The following is a 17,979-nucleotide window of genomic DNA, read 5'->3' on the forward strand; positions in this document are numbered from 1 at the left end:
GTTTCAAGTATATAGGTAGTTTCTAAGGATTGAAGCACTTGGAGGAGTGTGCAGTGGGGAGGGGATGACAGGGATGGATACAGCAGGATAATGAGAATGTTCTCTGGCATGAGTCTGCGGAAGGCAAAGAAGTGCTTCTAGCTTGGGGAGCTTAGGAAGAAATCCTAAAGCAATTCATTTCAGTACTGGATTGTCCAACTTGGTCCTATTGTTCATTCACTTTTTAAAAAACTAGTCCTAGAAAAACCATATGATCCATTTGCGGTTTGGAAAAGGTCTTCCATAATTCAGAGAACTGGCACATTAATTTAATCAGAAACTTGGCTTATTTTCCATCTCTTCATTTTGTCAATTAAGAGGCATAGCCACAATGGATAGATTCATTCTAATGCAAAGAAAATCAAAGTACTCTTAGAGATTTGTTGGGCCAAGGAGACACTCACATGGGACCACTTTGTAGATCAATTTTCCAAGCCCATGAAAAATAAATGGAAGTGTCTCTGTGTGAGCCTGTTAGTACCTGATCTGCTGCATTATGCATGATCCCGCCATGTTTGTGGTGCAACTATCCATCACACTGTTTCAACAAGGATTTTCCATGTTTGCCAAATGGTAGATATCAAGACAAAATACAGTTTCCTTACTCTGGTTTTCTTGGCAGGAGCCTCTCTTGTACTTTTTTTTTTTTTTTTTTTTTAACAGCTATCTGTAATTTATCTTTGTTTGGTATAGCCACAGAGGTTTGGCCTCTTCCCTTAGGGGACAGGTTTGAGGGCTTATAGACACTTCTCTAGTCTTAATATTTGCTTGATAGTTTTTCTTTTTGCAGCACTGTCATTTTTTAAAATTTCAAATAAACTTGTTACCACTAGTCTGTCTAAAAGTAGATCCCATGTAGGTTGTTAATAAATATGACTCTCATGTAGATGTTATAAGAGAAAACAAAACAAAACAAAAAATCTGATTCCTCCTCTCTGTTAGCTTACACAAATGTATACAGATATAAAGCAAACAGCATTGTGAGATTTTTTTTCTGATAAAAATTATTCACTTTAACGCTATAGTAGGTAGAAGGGAAGCTTGCATTTGAATTACACTCTGATAAACAGGGTAATTATACTCGCCTAATTAGAATGATTTCCGTATTTAATAGGCATTGAGTTTTTGGATACCATAGCAAGTACAAAGCCCATGTGCCATTTTTCTTTTCTTCCACAGATTTAATCTATGCTAATAGCTATTCAAACTCTTTCAGACTGCTGAATATTTGTCTTTGGTGCATTTTTCACCCTTGGCTGAGATAGTAATTGCAGCTGTTAAAAAAATTTATTTTCATTTTGTTTATTCTGTCTGTGCTCCAAATCTCCTATTCTAATTTATTTTATATTGCTCTCTCTGCTATTCTAGATTTCTCAATTTCTTCTGATTAAGGACTTTTGTTTAAATCTTGTGAATGGCAATTATTAATTTGTCAGAAAAAATATTTCAGTCCAAATCACTATTGATTTGGATTGTCACTAGATTCAAATATTTGAATAATTGATAGTCGTATATACAAATGAACCTTTCCTACTCAACTTTAATAGTATCTGAAGCAGTGGATTAAGTGGCTGCACTTATGAAACTTATGAAGTTCCATAATTGTCAGTTTTGACTTTTTTTCCACTATGCCCTCAAATTAAAAACCTATTTTTTCAGTAACCAAGACTTCCAGAAGCCAAATCCCTCTCTTTTCCTAAAGAATGACTTTCCTGAAGGAGAACAGAACTCATTCACAAATTTAAGTCAGTTGTTCCTTTGTTTCAGAATAGTTTGAGACAAATTTGGATAAATGCATAATTTTTGATATGAAAAGTAGAGAAATGGATATGAACCTAAGCCATAAAATTTTTACTCAGCTTTATAGACTTAAACAGAGCTGGAATAGTGTTCTTTTGTAACTCTAGATGTCAAGAGAAGCAAGTTTCTGCTACTGCCACGTTTGAAGACTGTGAACATTTACTACTACAGCGAGGTAAAAGTGTTTGTAAGTGGTACCTGTATGAACCATTTCTTTTTTATTTTAATGGTTAGGTGTTTACTTTTTATTAAACATTTTATTATGAAAATGTTCAAAGTATAGCCAAGTGGGAAGAATTTTACAGTGAACACCCATAAAACCACTTAGATTCTTCCATAACATTTTTCTTTACTTGTTTATCACATATCTAACCTTCTATCCCTCCCTTGATGCAGCCGTCAATCCATCTTATTTTTAATGCTAATTATTGTTAAGTTGCAGACGACAATACATTTCATTCAAAATGCTTTAGTGTGCAGATTAATAAGAGTTCAATATTTGTTTATAGTTTATTTTTCTTTCAGGGTAAAATTTCCTGAGTTTGTCAAAATGCATACATGCACCTGTGTAACTGAAACCCCTATCAAAATACAGAACATTCCCTTCCTCCTTTACCCCTATCCTTACCCATATCTCCAGGTAACCACTGTTTGGACTTTTTTTCACCATAGATAAGTTTGCCTATTCTAGAACTTCAATTAAAGTCAATCATGTGTTATGTACTCCTTTGCGTATGTTTTCTTCCACTCAGCCTAATTTCTTTCTTCATCCCTGATTTTCATTCCTTTTTATAGCTAATATTCCATTGTGTGAGTATATTACATTTTGTTTATCCATCCTCTGGTTTGTTTTTAGTTTTTAACTATTATGAATAAAGCCGCTATGAATAGTCTTATACAAGTCTTTTTGTGTCAATGTATTTTCATACTTCCTGGGTAGGAGTGTAATTGTAGGGTCAGACAATAGGTGTATTTTTTAGTTTTATAAGAAACATACAGAATTTTTCTAAAGTGGTTATTTTATATTCCCACCAATAATACATGAGACATTCAAATATCCTGCAGTTGATCTTTTTTTAAATTTGTACCTATTCTGGCAATGTGAGCGATATCTCATTATGGTCTTAATTTGCATTTCCCAGAAGTTTTATTTTTATTTTTTTTATTTTTTTTTTGAGACAGAGTCCTGCTCTGTTGCCCAGGCTGGAGTGCAGTGGTGTGATCTCAGCTCACTGCAACCTCTGCCTTACAGGTTCAAGCAGTTCTCCTGTCTCAGCCTCCCAAGTTGCTGGGACTACAGGCTCATGCCACCACACCCGGCTATTTTATTATTATTATTTTTTTTAGTAGAGATAGGGTTTCATATATTGGTCAGGTTGGTCTTGAACTCCTGACCTCAGGCAATCCACCACCTCTGCCTCCCAAATTGCTAGGATTACAGGCGTGAGCCACCGCGCCTGGCCTACATGTTTTATTTCTAGTAGTTTTTAGGAAAAACACAATTAGAACATAAAGTCCATAATTGCAGGGCCAAATAGAAAATAAGTCAATTTAAGATAAAGTTCAATAAAAATACTAGATAAATAATAGTTGTGGTGGTATATGGATATAGCAAAATTTGTTGAAGTGGTCTGTGAATAAGTGAAGTTTGAGAAATGCTTTTACAGAGGAGGTAATTTTTCAGACTTCCTTGATTTTCATGGCTTTCTGTTTTGTTTTTTGAGATGGGGGTCTCACTCTGTCGCCCAGGCTGGAGTGCAGTGGCATGATCATAGCTCACTTCAGCCTTGACTTCCTGGGCTCTAGTGATCCTCCCACCTCAGCCTCCTGAGTAGCTGGGGACTACAGACATGTGACACCATGTCTGGCTAATATTTTAAATTATTTGGAGAGACAAGTTTTCACTATATTGGCCAGGCTGGTTTCATGGCTTTTTAAAATCAAGTAAAAAAATCAACATATACAAATATTTAAGAAATTTTAATTACCATCATCCACTACAGAGTGATTGAGCTCTGAGATTAGGTTTCTATGCAAGCCTAGGGAGAAAAAAGATTTCAGGCCTCACCCCTGCTTTTGAGACCATGCTTTGAACAGTCTGATTGTATAAAACCAGAAAAAGAAAAGAAAACTATATTACCAAGACAAAGTGGCAAGGTGGATATTAGTACACATACTGGAGTCAGCCTGCTGGATTTGATCCTGGGTCCCGCCACTTACTAGCTATGTGACCTTGGCAAATTGCCTTACTTTTCTGTGCTTCAGGTTCCTTGTGTATATAATGTGAGTTATAATAGTACCAACTTTGTATGGAATTGTGGGGAGTATATGCATAAAAACATGTGAACATCATGTAGTAGGCTTGACGTAGGGGTGGGTTACTATTATTATCACTACTGTAATCAATCAGCACCAATACATTCAAGTGAAAAATGAGGCAGGGGAATAAATACTTCTAGAAAGCAGAAAGACTTGTGCCTTCTGGAATCTTATTGTATCTTATTGTCAACCTGCCATTAATTTCCCTTTGATATGGTTTGGATCCATGTCTCCAGTCAAATCTCATGTTGAACTGTAATCCCTAGTATTGGAGGTGGGGCCTGGTGGGAGGTAATTGGATCATGGGGGTGGATTTCTCATGAATGGTTTAGCACCATCTCCTTGGTGCCATCCTTGTGATAGTGAGCAAATTCTTGTGAGATCTGACTTTTTAAAAGTGTGGCACCCCGCTTTCTCTCTCTTGCTCCTGCCTCCCTCCATGTGAGACACCTGGTCCCCCTTCACCTTCCATCATAATTGTAAGCTTCCTGAGGCCTCCTCAGAAGCAGATGCCTGTGTTATGCTTCTTATACAGCCTGCAGAACTGTGAGCCAATTAAACCTCTTTTCTTTGTAAATTAGCAATCTCAGGTATTTCTTTATAGCAATGTATCAATGGCATAATCCACCCTTTTTCTAAGATAGCAACTGGCTCTTCCATTGGGCAACAGCCCTTCCCAAATCTCAGCGTGAGGCTGACCCTATTTCTTGGCCATCTGGTCCAGGCCTGGCCAATCCACATTTCTCATCCCTCTGTTCACACTGATTGGTCCAGAAATGGACACTTGATCTTAGTCAGAATACTACTATTCAATGATAAAATTTCTGCCGGCGCTATTGAGAAAGTAACTCCCTTTCTTTCTGCTACAATTGCTGAGCTAATAAGACAGGATGGTGCCTCTGGGAGCCATTTTGCATCTTCTGGGGAGATCCTGCCTGAGACTGAATCCCACAGAGAGAAATGCAAAGCTAAACAAAAAGAGAGAGGGAATGAGAGACGGAAAAAGAGAGAGAAAGATGTCTACTGACATCATTTGCCAGCTGGCTCCAGCTGTCTTGATCTTACCTTCCCAGCTGTGGACTCATGCATTCCCTTTTTTGCCTAAGCCAGTTTGAGTTCATTTGCTGTCATTTGTAACTGAGAATCCTGATGAATACATCTTTTATAGTCAAGGGCACATTTTTGAAAGACAATTTCCTTAAGTTGGGGGGCTTTGCTGTGTGTATGTAAATATTTTTCTCTGATGAAACTTGCATAGGTGGTTTGTATATATTACATGGAGACACTGGTAGAGCCAGGTTTATGAAATACCGCAACAGATCGGGAGGCAGATTTGGAGGGAAATGATGCCAGTCTGTTTACTGTGAAGCAGCCATGGGAAGCAGGAAGACACTCATTATTTCTCAGTGTCATCTGGATTCCATGGTCTGAGTGAGATGGAATGGAGTGGCATGGGGAGTGAGGAGGAGAGTGGGGCCGGATTCTTCTGTAGATATTGCCCTGGTGCTGCAAATGGGTGAGGGAGACGAGATCTGCTGCTTTACTTTCCTTCTTCTTTCAGCCTGCCCTTATCAGCTGTTGCTATTGGAACTTCCAGAACCTGTGCCTCCAAGTCTCAATATCCTTTGATAACACCTCTGATAATAATCCTACCTTATACCCGTGGACTAAGACTCATCTAAACATGATGTAATCATCTGATTTCAATTGGCCCAGCCATCTGGAAAAGGTACCTTTCAATCATTTGGTTGCACTGAAACTAAGCCTAAGATTACCACATCTATATTTAGTGACTTCCTAAACACAGTGTCAACAAATATGGCTTCTTATTGCAAAGCTGGATAATTGCACTTATTCTTGTTAACATCTCATGTGCATCAAAGAGTAATTACAGATAATGAGAAAGTTTAGGTTCAAAGGATTGTGCATATTATCGAATAATGAATGAAGAGTGCTTGAAAGGTGTGATAGGGGTTAATCACTGAGGGCTAAAACTGTCTGCTCATGCATAGCTAAGGGAGAAGCAGCATAAGCTCTTCCGTGGTGTACAATTGATGCAACTCCACACCAGCCTAAATTCTGAAACCCTAACCACCGGGAAAACAAAAGAAGTGCTATTAAGAAATGAATGGGTTCAGTGGAGGCAGGAGTGTGTATATGTGTGTGTGGGTGGGGGGGGGGGGGGGGGCGCTGGGGGATAGGGGGGTGTGTGTGTGTGTGTGTGTGTGTGTGTGTAAAGTCCAGTAAAACTAACCTGTGATGATTAGCAAGAATTTCCTGCTTATGGTCTAGTCTCTCTTAACTTCATTTATTTATTAATTTTTTATATTCAATTCATTCATTTACTTAAAAAACATTGAGACTCCACTTATGTTGCAGAAATTGTATGATGTGCTTGGTATAAAATGAGGCTGCCCTCACAAAGCTTATAGTCCATCTGGGAGACAGATGTTAAACTACAACGGTGATAATCACTGCAGAGCAAAGTTACAGTGTGAGATGCTGTAATCTAACCCAGTTTACAAAGGTCAGGACAGATTTCCCTGAGGACCTGACATTGAAGCTGAAGCCAGAAGGAGAAGGAGGAGTTAGATCAGCAGAAAATAGTAGAAAGCGTGAAGGCCCTGAGATGGGGAACAGCTGGCTCCTTGTAAAGGTGGGAAGAATGTTAGAGAGGTTGGAGGAAGGTGAATAAGGCTGGAGAATAAGTGAAGCTGGAGATGTGGGCTGGGGCCAGAGCAGGTGGAGCCTCTTGACCCTGTATAAGGGGCTGAACTTTATCTCAAAGCTGTCAGAGCCGCACCACTGACAGGTTATATGGGAAACCTTACATTTTCTTTTTAAATTAAATTTAATTTCCTTTTAGAGACAGGGTCTCACTCTGTTGCCCAGGCTGAAGTGCGGTGGCACAATCACAGCTCTCTACAGCTTTGAACTCCTAGGATCAAGCAATCGTGCCAGGAAGGGGTTTGGGGCAGATCATGAGAAGGGTAAGCATTGCCTAGCACGGCACTTGTCTAAGGTGAAGGCTTTTCAAGTAAGGGTGTGTGTGTGTGCAGGGGGAGGCTCTGTCTTCCAACAATGGAAAATGGGCCTTCACTACAAATTTGGAGAGTTCAAGGAAATCAAGGTATGACCTCGGGGCATCAAGGTTCTCAAGTGCATCTACCAGATAGCCCCATCCCAGTTTTCAGAGCTCACTTCTTCCTCATGGAGGGTCGATTTGGTCTGGGAGATTGGCTTTTGCAGGGAATCCAGGCTTTTCTCAAGTTCTGCCATTCTTATAGTTAAGTCTTCAAGCCACAGGAGATGGGAGTCACTGTAAAAACTGCAAAGAGTTTTCTTCTTTTGCTTTAAATTGTTGATTAATAGATCTGCCAACAGATCTATCGATCAATAGATCACTTCCTCTCTTTGTTAAATCAGTTCCCCAGTCCTTACAGTTACTATTTTCTTCATACCTTCCAAACACCCGTCTCATTGCATCAGTTCATATAACTCTTTCCACTTCTATCTCATCCCAGTTCTTCACAGGTAACAGTCTTAGCAATCACCAGGCCAGGGATTAGCCTTGTCTCCCACCAGTGATGTGGTTCTTCTTTCCATCCTGCAGCCTGGTGATCCAGCTAGAGGATTCCATATCTAGTATTGCTTCCTAGAACCATATGCCATACCAACTCTTAGACTGGATTCCCTGGAAGTGGCATCTGGTGTGGGATTTCTTATTGAGGTTATTATTGGGAGAGTGCTCTCTGGAGAAGAGGCATGAGAGAATCAGAAGTAGGGTCTGGGAGAAAACTAAACAAGGATGTGGCTCCCCGAGAGACTAGCTTCCCCTTGTGGAAGATTTGGAGCAGAAGTTGCACCGCAGAACTGGCCCCACCTGGGGTAGGGAGGCCTGTCTTGGATACATGAGTGAATACTGGCTGTGGTCTGCATTGCATGTCCCAACTTCTCCCAAACACATACATAAAGAGCTGGCAACTCTCCATTTTTTTTTTTTTTTTTTTGGTTTTGACATGGGGCCTTGCTCTGTCACCCAGGCTGGATGCAGTGATACGATCTCAGCTACACTGCAACCTCTGCCTCCCAGGTTCAAGCAATTCTCCTGCCTCAGCTTCCCAATTAGCTGGGATTACAGTCTCACACCATTGTGCCCGGCTAATGTTTGTATTTTTAGTAGAGATGGGATTTCACTATGTTGGCCAGGCTGGTCTCAAACTTCTGACCTCAAGCGATCCGCCCACCTCGGCCTCCCAAAGTGCTGGGAATACAGGCATGAGCCACCACGCCCAGCCTCTGTATTGTTATTATCAGCCAACGCACACACACTTAGGGGATGGGTGCTCCAGGAGTAAAGATGGCAAACAACATCCAATTATAGCTGTTATTATTATCCATCATAACTGATAATATTATCAAAAGGCAGTTCATATTTTTGCAGTTGGAAAAAGTTTCCCTTTAATGGTGGCTGTGAAACTGGTGCTATATTTTTTCTCCTACAAAAGGCTATGTTTTCCTTAATGTTCACCTGTAAAATTAAGTAGAAAAGCCTGTTAATTTGAAGGGAAAATGCAAGTGAATTTATTAATGAAGTGTTAACAAAAAGGTTTATTGTAGCAAGGTTCTCTTCTCATTCCCTACGAGGCCTCCTAACACATACTCACATACATTTCTCCCTTAAGAATGTCTGTCTGTTGGTTTCCGAGGTAAGAACACTGTTTTGTTTTGTTTTTTGTCTGCTGTAATCGAAGCAAGTTTCCAAGTTGGTGAATTAATCCACTGTGCCCTGCTTACAACTAACTAGCTAAGAAGGATACAATATCATATTATATACACACAAAGATATATACTTTAATATGTGAACCAGAATTAATTAATGTTTCGTGTAGAAAAATCCATTTTGTCTCAATATGTAAGCACCTGAGAAATGTTTCTCTGAAAGCTTCTGGGAAACTGCTAGAGTGATCTATTGAACTATAAATGTAAATCTACTTATAATTTATAAGGAAATAAGCCTCAGGCATGTTTTTATAGTTTCAGCCTTCTCTGGCTAGTCCTTACAGCAGAAAAGAAAAGAAGTACTTTTTGAAGGTAACTCAAATTTTCTTCCCACATTTGGTATACGTGAAGGAATTTGGGGAAATTTTGCATTTGGTGGAAACCCATTTATAAATTTTCTTGTGAAAATATTATAACCATTGTAGCAATCTTGGGGACAGGAAGTACTTGATCTTTGTTCAAGCCATCGGTTACAAAATATTGGAAGTGAAAGCTGCTGAGGTCTGCGGTGCAGGGGTAGTGGGCCTAAGTATCTTGTTAAAAGGGAAGGACTTACACATTTCAGCATTCATGTACATTTGTTAGACCACAAGTAATTATGACCTTTTGGGGGGAAAAAATGCAATGGAGGTGAATTGTTTCCCTTGCCAGGAGACAGAATTTTTGAGCAGCTCTCTGGAGAGCAATAATGGCCCAGCATGGGTTTGATTAATTTGCAACTGGAAAGGTATTAACTTGAGGAAAGTGTTCAAGAAATATTTGGAAGTTATGGTTTCTCTATTGGACTGCCTTGAAGATTTAGATGTCCCCCCAGGTGCTATGTGATCATAAGAAATGCGGTGACTCCTGAGCTTTTGGAGGTGGGTGATGAAGGGTGATGGTGATATGTTGAAGAAAATCAGATTTTCTCTTTTTTGTCAGGAGTGGTGGCTCAGTTGAATGCATACTAGCTAACATTTACTGAGGACTGAAAATGTGCCGGGCACTGTCTGAGAACTTTTCTTATTTATGAGAGAGGTACTACTGCGATCCACTTTCCACAGATAAGAAAAGAGAGATTAAGTAATTTGCCTGTGGTCACACAGCTAGTCAGGAATAAAATTGAAACCTAGATAGTTTGATTCCAGGGCACATGCTCTTAGCTTTTTGGGGACACAACTTCCAAGGATATAACCATAACCAGGAGATGGAACTTGTAGCTTATATCACACTCCAGTTATTCTGAAGCAAGGTTGTGTCCCAGCAAAGTTAAATGAGGAATTGGATTATTTTCTGATATATTCTATCAATTCTATTTTGCAGCCCATCTATTTCGAAAAAGTCAAGGTTGGTGGTGGTGGTTCCTGGGTCTTCGGTTATTATTTTTTCAGTCTACTTTTATAAATTCTCCACTTAATTCTGAGTCTGTACCAGTTGAAAAGAACCAAAGTAGGGTGATACAAATGAAGAAAGTAGCCTGAATCTGACTTCAAGCATATCTTCTGTACCAATGTGAACTTATAGAAGGATTTCAGTGAGATACATGTAACTTTAGCTGGGAAAAACAGTTGGAGTGATCATGACCCTCAAAGATCACCTGGAGATGTGGGAACTAAGAGGGACTGAAGGCCAGCGACTTGGCCAACATCATGCAGAATGGCTCAGAGAAGGCTTTAAAGGGAGCCTAGCATGGGCGCTTCCTGGAACAGGGCTCTTTCCTCAGTGTGCCCTTTAAACGGAAGGCTCGGCTATCAGGCAACACTTGACAAATCACAGTGAAAAGTAACAGATCTGGTGACAAGGTGTTTACTGACAAAGAGACAAACTCAAATGGAAAAATGTTCTTATAGGAACTCTCTTGGGCGCTTCAGCCACAGAGCGTCCTCTGGGGAAGAATACATTTGGCTCAAGTTCACTCTGGTAGAAAAGATGCCGGGCAATGAGGTGGTGGGGGCTGGTTAGAAGGGTGATAATGACAAGTTGGCAACCAAAAACAGAGTGAAGCAGATTTATGGCTTGAAAACCTAACCCAAACCACAACTGTGAAGTGCCAAGGATCTCAGGGGATTTGATATTTGGGGAAATCAGGCCAATTTCTTCTTCATATGTCTAGATCTTTTGAATACATGATGCTAATATTATCCTACCTTGGACAGTTGTGAAAATAGTTCAATGGTGATTGATTTACATATTCCAAAAATGTTCCTATTCTAGAAATTAATTTAAAACATCACAGCTATAAGGAATAAGTATTTATGCTTCAAGTTTCCAGGCACATAGGTATTTACTGACTGAATAAATCAAGGAATATTTGCTGTAGCCAGGACATTATGTGCCTGGTCAATCCTTTTCTATTTTGACATGGAATGAAATATTAAATTTATGATCAAAACATGTCTTTTTAATTATTTAACTAAAATTTAATTAAATAACTGTCAGTATCATTTGCATAATACTTTTTGGACTGCTCTGTACAATTTCTTTAAAGCCTCGAATAGCTTTTGTTCATAGTGTGAGAACATGAGAGACACCTTAAGGTTTACATGCATTTAACATCCTGTACAATTAAATTTCTGCTTTTCTATTCAGCCTACCTTGTTAAATGGGGATAAAACGGTCTTGTACAAACTCAATAGGAGCATTGCAGAACCAATGAGGAAATGCCCAAAGCTCTTAGATAATCTTACTTGTGTATGCCTGGTAATTATATTAATTAAAATGTCTTTTTCCAGCAGCATGAAGTGGATTTTTAGTCTTTGAAATAAGTTGATTTTCAATCTGGCAATGTAGTTAAATTTGGATTCATTTTGAAATATAAGTATTTTAGAGTAGGAAAAAATGGATCATTTTCCTCTCTAAAGGAAACTTTTCCATAACTCCTCAGAGAAATGGTTGATTCTGGGTCTGGGTCTGCAAATGCATGTGGTGAGCCTGGGACGTCCCATTGTGCTGAAAAGGAAGGAAGGAAGATATCCAAGACCACTGAGCACATGTCAAGAAAATGCAGAACCTGTGCTAAAGGACTCCCACTGCCAAAGGTGGGAGAATTTGAGCAGCCAAAAAAGAATAATGACTACAACTGGCTGAAATATATTGATTACATAAAAATTCATAAGGTCATAAAAATAATGGAAACAAGAAAGAAAAAAGTTCTCAAGAGTTGTCTGTCCCCTTTGCAGGTGGCTGGTGCATCAAACTAATGCTCTGAAAATTAGTGATTCAAGTAAAAAAATTAAGGATTTCTCTATCCTCTCTGTATAAGTTTTATCTCAGGATGCCCAAATTGCCTTAGTGGTTGAAGAATGATTTTTTAAGCAAAAGATATTTAGTTATTACATGTAGAAGAAATGACCAAATTATCAAATCTCAGTTTTTCATCCCCCAAAGAAATAAATGATTCAGGCAATTGTTATCAATTGTTATCAAAATGGATGCAAAGGCTGGGCATGGTAGCTCATGTCTGTAATCTCAGCACTTTGGGAGGCTGAGATGGGCAGATCACGAAAGGTCAGGAGTTTGAGATCAGTGTGGCCAACAGGGTAAAATCCTGTCTCTACTAAAATACAAAAATTAGCCAGGCATGGTGATAGGAACCTGTAGTCTCAGCTACTCAGGAGGCTGAGGCAGGAGAATCGCTTGAACCTGGGAGGTGGAGGTCGCAGTGAGCTGAGATCGCACCATTACACTCCAGGCTGGACAACAGAGCAAGACTGTCTCAAAAAAGGCTGCCAAAAGGATTAAGTGAAAGATTTATAGGAAACTGGATATTTGAATGGTGTCAGGGTACTCGCCCACAGTAGAAGAGAGGAAAGTCAGTATTATAATTAGGAGATTGCTGTCTGCACCACCTGATCAATCCTAGCCTCTCTAAAAGTAGGACACCCAGACACCATGTTCCTCCTGGGAGAAGCAATATGAAGTTGACAGCACCACCTAAAATATTCTTGCAAAAATCTTAAGCTTGAGTCTCATTAAGTTTTGTAGGCAATACTAGGGACAGAGGAATTAACTACATGATGCCACAAGCTAACAATTAGAAAAATCCAGAATGTGGGACATTTCATAGGACCATTGACTTTGTTTCCTTAATAAATCTCTTGGCTTAGATGAAAAAGCAGGGAGGACCTCTCCGTAAAAAGACATTTTTAAGATAATCAGGAAAATTAAAAAAAAATATACAGGATATTAGATGATAGCAGGAAATTATTGTAAATTTTGCTAGGAGTCGTCAATATTGTAGTTATGTAGAAAACGTCTTATTTTTTAGCAATGCTTATTGAAGTATTCAAGAGTAAAATGTCATAATTCCTGGCCTTTGCTTTAAAACAAATATGATAAATATGGCAAAATATTAATAAATGTTAATCTAGGTGCTGGAAATATGGGGGCTCATTACATTATTCTCTCTCCTTTTTTTTTTTTTTAAATTTTTTTGAGACAGCGTCTCATCTGTCACCCAGGCTGGAGTGCAGTGGCACAAACATAGCTCACCACAGCCTCGACCTCCTGGGCTCAAGAGATACTCCCACCTCAGCCTCCTGAGTAGCTGGGACTACAGGCGTGCACCACCATGCCTCACTAATTTTTTTGTTTTTGTTTTGTTTTGTTTTAGTTTTGTAGAAATGGGGGTTTGCCATATTGCCCAGGCTGGTCTCAAACTCCTGAATTCAAGCAGTCCTCCCATGGTGGCCTCCCAAAGTCCTGGGATTACAGGCGTGAGCCACCACACCTGGCCTCTTTACTTTTATATATGTTTAAAAGTTTTCATAATAAGAAGTTTAAAGAGCAGTTAGGCACAATAAAATTACTTATAAATTAAGCTCTCAAGAGCAGTTCAAAATATAGACAAACCTTCACATTGCTTTTAAAAAATATGCATATATGTAAATATGAGACATTTTGATAAGGACTAAAATCATTTTTTGCATGTATTAAAGGCTTTTCTTGACAAACAATGTCTATGTAATAAAAAGAAGAAAGGAGAAGTAAACAGGCTATAATACTTTATTTGTTCGGGATACCTGGCTTTATTCTAGTTTCAGAGCTGGGACCTGGATGAAGGCTGAAATCCATCAACTAGAACTACAAGTTTGAGAGAAATATGCTGTTATAATTAAAATGTAGTTACTGTAATATAATTGGAAAGTAATATGGAAGTATAAAGTGTACCAAAATCCTAGACAAGGAGAGTGCTTTTTAGTGGCATTATGCTGAAATCAAATGAGGTTTATATAATTCCCATTGTTAAAGCAAAATGTATAACCTAAAACCTCAAAATGCAGTTAATCTAATTTGAATGAACAAACAGCAGTTGTGCTTCCTCAGTCCAGGTGCAGCTTCTGACAATTTATACAGTTTTCTTCCCATGATCTGCTTACAGACATTTTTAAAGGTTTTTTGTTTTGTTTTGTTTCGTTTTTTTGAGACGGAGTCCCACCTGTCGCCCAGGCTGGAGTGCAGTGGCAAGATCTTGGCTCACTGCAACCTCCACCTCCCAAGTTCAAGCGATTCTCCTACGTTGGCCTACCGAGTAGCTGGGATTACAGGCGTGTTTCACCATGTGCGGCTAATTTTCATATTTTTAGTAAAGATGGGGTTTCGCCATGTTAGCCAGGCTGGTCTCGAACTCCTGACCTCAAGTGATTTGCCTGCCTCGGCCTCCCAAAGTGCTGGAGTTACAGGTGTGAGCCACCGTGCTCAGCTCATTTTTAAAGGTTTATTTGTGAGTTTATGGGTGTATTAGTTGTTTTCACACTGCTGCAAAGAACTGCCCAAAACTGGGTAATATACAAAGAAAAGAGGCTTAATTGACTCACAGTTCTGCATGGCTGGGGAGGTCTGAGGAAACTTACAATCATGGTGGAAGATGAAGGGGAAGCAAAGACCTTCTTCACAGGGCAGCAGGAAAGAGAGAGCTAGTGAAGGAGGAACTTGCCAAACACTTATAAAGCCATCAGATCTCATGAGAATTCCCTCACTATCACAAGAAGAACAGCATGGGGAAAATTGCTCCCATGATCCTATCACCTGCCGCCTGGTCCGTCCCTCGACACCTGGGGATTACAATTCAAGATGAGATTTGGGTGGGGCACAAAGCCTAAACATAATCAAACAGCAAGTGAATAGGTGTACATTTGATGATGCTTCTAGTGAGTAATATTTCACTCACTACTTTTGAGTGACAAGTGCCTATTTAATTAGCTTAGAATTTTACATGTAAACTCCACAGTTTTAGGGTTTGAATATACTAATCATTTGGGAATTGTCTGTTTCAAGAGTCAAGTTTATTTTACTGAAAAACCTCATAGAGAGACACACATGATCTTGACAGACTTGCCCATCAGGACCATGATAAAGGCCATTCTATTTTAAACTCAGATGTTTGTGTTTGTAGTAATACCCTTCGCAATTCCAAATTGCCTTATGCAGAAACTGATATTTAAGCTATACAATATAGAAATTCACCTCTGTCTCCCGAGGAAATTTTTTATTACATCATTCGTGCTAGAAGTAGTTTTATCATGAAGATGATCTTTAGGACAGATTAAAAATACATTGCTCAAATAGCAGACACTCAGGTGAAATATTTTTCTTTCTTTCAAAAGCCTTGGCTAATTAATCATAAATGAGTATTAGAAACAGCAAACAAAAAACAAGCTACAATGAATATGTCAAAATATACTTTACATTTTCCCTAATAGAGGTATAGTTTTTTACCTAGCACCTCATTCTCCGTTAGTCTGGAAAAGATGTTTGTTTATAGTCTCATTTATAGTTTGCGTTATAATAATAAGACAGAGAAGTTCCATAGGTAAATTTCTGTAGTATCACAGTGAAGAATAAATAGAGGCTTATGTGTAGACCACCCAGAAGAAAGAAATTAAGAAGTAACACCATAGTAGTGGCAGTAACACTATTAGCTAACATTAAGCAATTACTATGTACCAAGTAACTATGCTGTTATGGTTTGAATGTGTCCCATAAAGTTCATGCGTTGGAAACTTAACCCTAATGCAACAGTATCGAAAGATGGAACCTTGAATAGGTGATTAGGCCATGAGGGTTTTGCCCTTATGAATGGATTAGTGTTATTATTGTGGGAGTGGGTTAGTTATCCAGAGAGTGGGTTTCTGATAGAAAGATGAGTTCTGCCCACTTCTCTCTCTCTCTCCTTTGTAGCCCTCACCTCTCTCTCCCTCTCTCTCTCTCTCTCTCTTTCACCTTTCCGCCTTCCACCATGGGATGATGCAGCAAGAAGTCCTCGACAGATGCAGGTCCCTTGACCTTGGACTTCCAGCCTCCAGAACTATAGGAAGTAAATCTCCATTTTCCATAAATGATCCAGTATTAGATGTTCTGTTATAGCAGCACAAAATGTACTAAGAGATATGCTAAGGGCTTTACAAGTATTATCTAATTTAATCCTCATAACAGCTCTATGCAGTAGGTACCATTTATTTATTTATTTATTTATTTATTTATTTATTTATTTATTTGAGACAGAGTCTTGTTCTTGTCGCCCAGGCTGGAGTGCAATGGTGCGATCTCGGCTCACTGCAACCTCCGCCTCCTGGGTTCAAGCGATTCTCCTGCCTCAGCCTCCTGAGTAGCTGGGATTACAGGTCCCCGCCACCAAACCCAGATACTTTTTGTATTTTTAGTAGAGACGGGCTGGTCAGGCTGGTCTCGAACTCCTGACTTCAAGTGATCCACCCGTCTCAGCCTCCCAAAGTGCTGGGATTACAGGCATGAGCCACCACGCCCGGCCTGTAGTAGGTATCATTATTATTGCGTACATGAGGAAACCGAGACACAGAGTGGGCAAATAACCATCCCCAAGCAGATGGCAGTTAAACTCCAGAGCCTTTGTTCTGAAGTCTTAGATAAGAACTTTTGCTAATCACAGTCACAATATTACAGAAGATTGTAAAATTTCCAGTGGAATAAGCAAATAGTCATAATCCAATGGCTCAAATCACAGTTCTGCCTGTTTAAAAGAATAAAATAAAAAATCACGAGGAATTTCTCAACACACACACAGACACTTATGCAGACATACACACTAAACACACAGACATGTGGAGAAGATAGAGATCTATTATGGTACCTACAACTATATGCTAAAATGTATTTATTCTTTCAACAAATATTTAGCCTTCTACAGGGGCCTGGAATTTCAGGAGAGAACAGGCAAGCTTGATTCCTGTCCTACAGAGCTTGTAATCTGTTAAAGAAGACAGCTGTTGAATAGACAGTACACAAATAACTAAGTATATATTTCCTGGGGTCAAAGTCTGATGAAGTAGAAAAGCATAGTGCTCTGATAACATACCAGGGAGCCCCAGCCTGCACTTCCCAGGAAGAGGAAGTGGGCACGTGTGATAGCCATGAATCAGAAGTGGAGAAAATCCACATAATTATTGTGATTTTCTGCAGTTTGATCTTTCAATTCAAAAAACTGATTTTCACTGGAAAGGCAAGGACTTGTGTTGTTTTAAGTATTTTTGTACTTTGTTATTTCTTTACATATGTAGCATGGTGGCCGGGTGGAATTTAAGTGGGTCTCAGGGACGTCCGCACCCGTGGTGGGGCAGGTTATAGGGCGCCTTCAGGAGATCTAGGGCTTCTAGAAAAGGAACTCACTTCTGCTGGGCCCAGATATGTCTGAGCAGGTCCGGGAAGCTGGTGTGGTGGCCACAGGTCTATTTGCAATGGGGCTGAGGATGTTCCAGAAAGGGCATTCATCCATGGGGAAGAAGGTAATAGGTCTGATGAGTTCAACCTGAGGAAAGCTTTGACCCTTGCAGGGGAGGAAGCAGAGATTCTGCCGCAGCGCGGTGGCCATTCGCCGAATCTATTCCCTGGCCCCCGATGCATGTCTGGCTCTTGAGTTAAGTGGGCCAGCTTTCTCCCACAGAAAGTCTAATTAAGGGAAAAGGGGCATCTTGCCCCACTGCAGAGCAGAGGAACCGTTGCCTTTCTGGGAGAAGGGGGATGCCTGCTGAGACTTGCTGAACCTGGCTGTGCGCAGCGATTTCAGGGCCCGGTGGAGAGATGCAA

Source organism: Pongo abelii, chromosome 3, assembly GCF_028885655.2.
Source record: "Pongo abelii isolate AG06213 chromosome 3, NHGRI_mPonAbe1-v2.0_pri, whole genome shotgun sequence".
Taxonomy (NCBI): domain Eukaryota; kingdom Metazoa; phylum Chordata; class Mammalia; order Primates; family Hominidae; genus Pongo; species Pongo abelii.